At 47.7% G+C, this 6,661-nt stretch overlaps 1 long non-coding RNA gene across 1 annotated transcript; it reads right to left on the reverse strand.

Annotated features, from left to right (window-relative positions):
* Positions 1-1,727: 1,727 nt before the first annotated feature.
* On the reverse strand, positions 1,728-5,509 carry LOC141513866 (uncharacterized). Its single transcript, XR_012475899.1, has 2 exons — positions 5,309-5,509; positions 1,728-2,976 (listed from the first exon to the last, which is right to left on the reverse strand). It is a non-coding gene; the product is annotated as an uncharacterized LOC141513866 (long non-coding RNA).
* Between the last annotated feature and the right edge of the window lie 1,152 nt (positions 5,510-6,661).

Below are 6,661 nucleotides of genomic sequence, written 5' to 3' on the forward strand. Positions count from 1 at the left end.
GATGCGATGTTGGGCAACACGCACAAAAAGAGAGTCGCTGTGTTTATCCCTATTGATAGCATCGCATTGAGATAGAGTCCGCGCAGTGCAATCGAGGCCGAGCCTCAGCTTTTCTCTCCTCCCCGGCAGCTTCTCCCTCGGTCCCATCCTCCGTCTCCCTGAACCTCCTTCTTCCCTCTAGTGCCTCAGTTCCTTTGGAGCAAAGGAGGTCAGGGAATTTGCGTGTGGCCTCCCTCGGGGAGACCTGAAGGGGGAGGAAGAAAGGGAGGATTCTAATCCAGCGCTCCCCAAGGGCGAAGGGATCGGAGAGCTTTGGTAATGCATGGGGCCTAGAGTATAGTCCAAGAGAGAGCTGGAGTTGGAGGCAAGGGAGTGCTGGCTTGGGCCAGAAACTGGAGGAAGTAAATGAAAGCCGGCCCTGACCTTACCCCCTGATCCAGGTGGTGCTGGTGGGCACGGCCATGCCACTTTCTGGGCCGCTTGTCCCTGCTTGGTAGGCTACAAGTCTGGGCCTCACCATTTCCCCTTGAATATTATGGAAAGACAGAGCGCTTATTCCACTACCTCCGCCTCATTTTGTGACAGCCGACCAGCGACTCAAATTAGCGTGCCGTTGCCTCGACCCGGTTTACCCCATCGCTGTCCCCTCGGGGCCAACTCCGGGAAAGGCCCTGGGCCTATTGACGCACCGCGCCGGGGTGTTTTCCTGCTGGAGCGGAGGGAGAAGGGCTGGAAAAACAAACAGGGGTTGGGGTTGGGGCCGGATCTCAGGAAGTGCGCAGTGCGGAGTGAGTGCCAAACAAAGGCCTCTCCTTGGCCGGGTCACCCCGCGGTGACCTGGGAGACAACTGAACCATTGGGCGTCGGGGTGAGCCTGCGCCTTCCAGCTACTCTGCACGCCACTGGCCGGCAAGCTCCCAGGTGCATTGCTGAGCTGAGATCAAGCGGGCGGGGCCAGGCTAGGCCAGGGTATCCATGTTGGTTCCCTGAAGCTCAGAGGCCAGTATTCCCAATGTGGGAAAGCAGGGCGCCATCCACTCCTAAGGCAGTGCGCAACCGTCTAGCTGTTGGGGAGGGGGTGGGCTGAAGAGGGAGGGAGGGAGGGAGGGAGGGAGAGAGGGAGAGAGAGAGAGAGAGAGAGAGAGAGAGAGAGAGAGAGAGAGAGAGAGAGAGAGAGAGAGAGATGGCTTAGGCCTCCCAGTCTTGGCCAGTTCTGAGAAGGAACCTCTTTTCATCCTCTCCAAACTCTATTTGAGGGGACTGGGGCGGAGAGCGGGGGAGAGAAGGGGGGACGGTGGCTAGGGAGGGACTGTCACAAGAAAGAGACTTTTTCTCCCTAGTTAAGAAGTAGATGCCCAACTTTGTCGCCCTCTCGCCTCTGGCGAGGAAAAGGGCCCAGGCTAAGGAAAACGACGGGAGGGGACTCTTGCAAACAGCTGTTCCTCATACATATTTCATTATACAATCAGATAATGCGTCCCACCACCTTCTCAATTATTCACAGATAAACATTTTCAAGACGTTTTGACATCTGTCTTGGTGCCTGCTATTAATTTAGTAATCACTGTAGTTAAAAATGTATGGGATTTTTGCCGTGAGGCACTCCACCTCGCTTTGCGGGCAAGGGCTGTGAAAACGCGGGACACCCGCGTGTGAACGTACCTCCCCATTGGAATAGTCTTTCGGGCGGGAGCGGCAGCCGCTCTGTTGACAAAAGGACTTAGAAGTGCATTTTCATCATTTTATTGTATTTGTGAGTTTAACTCCCTTTTCCTAGAAGGAACAATAGTTTTCAGGCCCCGGGAAGAGGACTTCGGAAATAGTTTTAGTTCTGGCTGTGGGCTATCAGTCTCTGCTAGCGGTTGAAGTTGCAGGTCAGAGAGTCAGACAGACCAACGAACAGACATTTTCTGGCTACAGAAAAAGGCAGGAAAACAGCCCCTCACCACAAATAACCCAAACCTTGTCTTTCTAGCCCAGCTCAAACTACCATATGTCCAAGATTACCGAAGAAAATAATTTCAGCTTCCACCAGGAGATTGGAGTTCACTGGGGCGGGGAGAAGATAGGAATCCCTTTTTTGTTTCGATGAAAAATACATAAAGAAGTATAAACATACAGATCGATACACAGACACGCATGGACCTATAGATAGACACATTCAAAGAGGAGCTCCTACATACATTTAAATGCATACATTTAAAGTCACATATACTTGTTTTAAATCTTCAAAGCAAAACAAATCTGGACTTAAGTGACTTGTTTTTTGTTTTAAAAAATAAACTCCAGCTATAAAGGGTTTATTTGGTCCTCAGGACAGCAGAGGATCTTGTAATGGATAAAGTCTTTTTTTCCTGTTTAAGGGACAAATAAACAAACAAAACGAGTTTGTTGAGATAAAGTTCTAAATCCCATCTGTAGCGAGGTGAAAATAAGCTAACTTTGAGGGAAGTTTTTCCATTCATTTGCAGGTTTTCCTATTTCTTCCTGAATTTCTGGCTCTGCTCTCCTTTTTTACTGTCTCTTCTTCCTTTTTATTTTTTCTAAATTAGTTTTTACTACTCGAATATCTCAGGAATTTGCTGAAAACACCTGGTAGCAACCCAGCGACCGTTAGTTGGTCCAGATGAATTATTTGTTCTTTTATTTTAAAAAATGCAAATAGCAACAACAGCAAATCGATTGAAAATAACTTATTCAAATCCGTGGGAGTGACGGTCAGCTCGAAAAACACATTAAAAAAAAAAGAACCATCCCTCTGTCGTCTTCAGGAGATTTACCTCAACAAAAACTTCTTGTTTAGTGCCTTTCTGCAGGGTGAGAAGGCGGGAGAGGGATACCAAGCTTTCCGCAGCCAAGCCTTGTTCTTCCTCTTCTTCGCTGTAGAAGGATCCGACCTTCTCCCAAGTGTCCTCCTAAACTCGTTCTTTTTCAAAACAAACCTTTCTCAGACTTGTCTTCGACTTTTCAACATGCCTGGAGGGAAGGAGGATGTCAGTTCCTCCCGGAAGAACTAAAGGTGAGAAGGGAGAGAAGCCGGAAGGGTGCGGTGGGGGAGGGGGCGGCCTAGTCGGGGTTCTCAGCGTGCATATGGGTTCTGCACAAAAGAACGTCAAATTAACGGGCCGGGGTGGGGGGTGGGTGGGGGAAATAGAGGGGGACAGCGATTGTTCCACGAATAGAGTTGACTTTATCAATGTGAGGCTAGAAAGAAAACAAATCTGTAGGTTAATTCGGGAAATCATTGTACTTTTTCATCCTCGCCTTGCATTAGATGGAGAGAGATGTCAGCCTGTGACATTTATACACATTCTTTTACCCATTCCCAACCTCTGGACTCCGACTGCAAAGTTCTCCAGCTGTATGTAGTCAAGCAGTTTTGAATGGTCATGGCTGGAAAAGCCCCCACGCCAGCGGTAGGAATACAAAACTAAAAGAATAATAGCAATAAAAATAACAGCAACAGCTACATCATCATCATCATCAAAGAAGACATGTCTTGTAACTGTTCTTGTTCTTTGGACTTGGAGCTGACTGGGGAAAAAAGGGGTTCTGGGAGTTCGGATTATGGTACTAATTAAATCTTTCAAATTACAGGAAGGACAATAAAAAGAAATGGAACAGGAGAGAGACAAGCACATCCATTTCCGGATTATATTCTGATCTAGGCTGAATGTTTTCACTGGGAAACAAGCTAACGTTTTATTTAGAAGGGCCCTTCAAAAAGTCCATCCACCCAAACGTATGTCTGAAATGTTTCTCCCAGAACAGATACTTATTTTGAGGCATTCCCCAATCCTGGGCTGGATTGGGGCCCCCTCGGCTTCTCCACTCCACCCACACCACACAAGGATTGGCATTGGAGAAGAGCAGTGCTCGTCTTGGTGAGTTACCAGGACCTGCCCAGAGCTCACTCTCTCTCTCTGCCTCTCTTAGAAGTTTTTTTTTTATTTTCTCCACTCAAAGGCAAGCCATTTTCCATGTGTGAATGTGTGCATTGAGGTGTGTGGTCAGGAATAATTGAGTGTGTGTTTGTGTACTAAGGTGAATTTGGTGTGTGCACACTTGTACTTTATTTAACTGGTATTTGTGTGCATTTCCTCAGACAATTCTCTATGTGTTTGTTGCATAATAAAATAAATTTTCATGTGTGCATTCTGTGCATTCATTCATTGGCATGGGAAGAAGGGACTGAATTTGTAGGAAGGTGCACCTGCGTCTGGTTTTGAATGAGATTTTCAGCCTATAAATGATTGGGCGGCTCTTAAAGGAACTTTCCCTCAGTTTCTAAAAACCAAACCCCGGCAGACTTTTGAATTATAATTCCTATGAGTAAATTTCAAAAATCTCGAGCCTGACTAGGATTCTCTTCCAAGGCCATTTCTATTCCTGTTGCTTCCAGAAGTGCTTCCAGGCCTGGGCCCAAGGGAAGGGGATGATTTTCATATCTGTCCCTGTCCCTTGTCTCCTACTTGATCTCAGAAACCTTGGCAAGTCTCTGGCTACCTCGTCTTCCTCATTCTACCAGTCTAAAGGAGTAAGGAGAGACTCCCTCCAAGGATTTTAAAGCACTATTTTCTGTCTGAAGAAGTCCCTTTTCTTCTCATTACCCTGTGGCATCCCCTTTCCCTCTCTCCGGTTTACTTTTCTCTATAATCACATAGATCGAGAAGACCCAGTAAGGACAGGTCAACAAGAATGGTATGGAACAGAACTGATGCATCATGTTCAGTCCACGCGGGTTCTCTCTATTATCTTCTACATTAGTACTGAATATAATTTGTTTGTGGTCTGCTTATCTAAGTTAGTCTAAAGAACTTAGGTGGGGAGAAACGATGGGAAACCACAGGCTCCTACCAAGTTGTTCTGCTCCCTAAACAAGGGGGGGGGGGGGCGTGAAGACGGGAGAGGTAGTTAAGAAAGCAGTTTTAGCCAAGGGGATGTCCCAGCTTTTGGAAAGAGGTGGAATTTGTAATTTGGAATGGATCAAGACCCGCCCCCTCTCCTCCTCCCTCCCTCCCAACCCAGCCTCCAGCCCCGCAACCCCCAACCCTTTCCGTGTCTTCTAGTGACTGTCACAGGCTCTAGGTAAGCCGGAAGAGCTCTGATGGGGCACTAGGACACGTGACTGGGAAACCTGGGGGGCGGGGAGGGTGGAGCTCGGACCTTGTCCCCCACGGTGAGCCTAGTCCAGTTTGGGGCCCGGGGTATGAAAAGGGAGGAATGAGACCTGAGTTGAAGTCATTTGAGGATGAAACAAGAAAGCAGGTCCCCAGAGATCCGGTTAGAGAGTGATTCTTCGACATACCTTTCTTTCTTTTCTGTGTGGATGTTCTCCCCTCTCTGTTCAGGGAATTCTCTGTGGGGGATCAGGAGGGCCAGAAGCACTGGTCCTCGGGTCAGACTTTTATCCCTTTTCCAGAGCGCTGCGAAGATTTGAGAATGAGTTGTTTGCTTATGTCTAAGTATGTAGGAGTGTGTGCACGAGACTTCGTGTGTGGTACGTGGGCATTCCTGTGTCCTCGTGTCCATGGAAATGTGTGTCTATTTGCAACCCGTAAAGCCTAAATGTTCCTTAGGCACTGTGAACTATATAGACTTCTATGCTTGCTGGTGCCTGCGACTGATCTATATGGGATCTGTGAGCGTTGGTTAGTCCATGATTTAGGCAAGTTAGGTTTGATAAAATATAAACACCTTTTCCCTTTCTCTTCCTTCCTTCCTTCCTTCCTTCCTTCCTTCCTTCCTTCCTTCCTTCCTTCCTTCTTTTCTTTCTTTCTTCTTCTTGTTCTTCTTCTTCTTCTTGTTCGTCTTCTTCTTCTTCTTCTTCTTCTTCTTCTTCTTCTTCTTCTTCTTCTTCTTCTTCTTCTTCTTCTTCTGCTCTCTCTCTCAAGAATGAGTTGAGTGCCTAAGGAAAACGTCTCTCATATCCTGTGGCCCCAATTCCCCACTCCGGTTCCTCCTTCTAACCTAGTTCCAAAAAAAAAAAAAAAAAAAGGAATCAAAGCCCTCAGACTTGGGCTACCGGTGCCCGAGGCTGGGCTGAGGAAGGCCCCCAAGAAGGAGGCCTCAGCTCTCCAAGACAAAGGCATAGCGCTTTTACTTTTGTTGGGTCAGGCACAGGGGAACGCCTCTCTCCTAAAGTCAATTCTTTGGGGGGTGAGGTATGGAAGGGACCGATCAACGGAGCAAGGCAGCAAGTACCGAGTTCAGGGGGAACCCTGACTTGCGCTGCTTTGATTTAGAAGCATTACCAAAAAACACATCCGTGTGGAAACGAGACTGGAAGTTAGCTGGGAATGGAAAAAGAGGTGGGGTGGAGGTGTTTGGAATGGGGGGTTGAGTGGAAATGAAAGGTAGGGGGGGTAAAATTGAGGCGGAAGTTAGAATAGAGGAGGGAATGGGATGAGGAAGGGAATGGAGTGGGGATGGAGGGAGAAAGAGGCAGGGAAGGCGACAGTGGAGAACAGGCAGTGAAATAATCTGTGGAAGGGATGGAGATAGAAATGAAAGTGGACTGGGGAGAAGGTGAAGATGAAGACGGAGGGGGGCTGAGGACCAGAATGCTACTGTAATGATGAGCATGGCGATGGATCAGGGGCAGAGAAACTGTTTCTATCCCTATTTTTCTCATGTGCCACCCAATGCCAAAGTACTTTCT

Source organism: Macrotis lagotis, chromosome 1, assembly GCF_037893015.1.
Source record: "Macrotis lagotis isolate mMagLag1 chromosome 1, bilby.v1.9.chrom.fasta, whole genome shotgun sequence".
In the NCBI taxonomy this organism is placed as follows: Eukaryota; Metazoa; Chordata; class Mammalia; order Peramelemorphia; family Peramelidae; genus Macrotis; species Macrotis lagotis.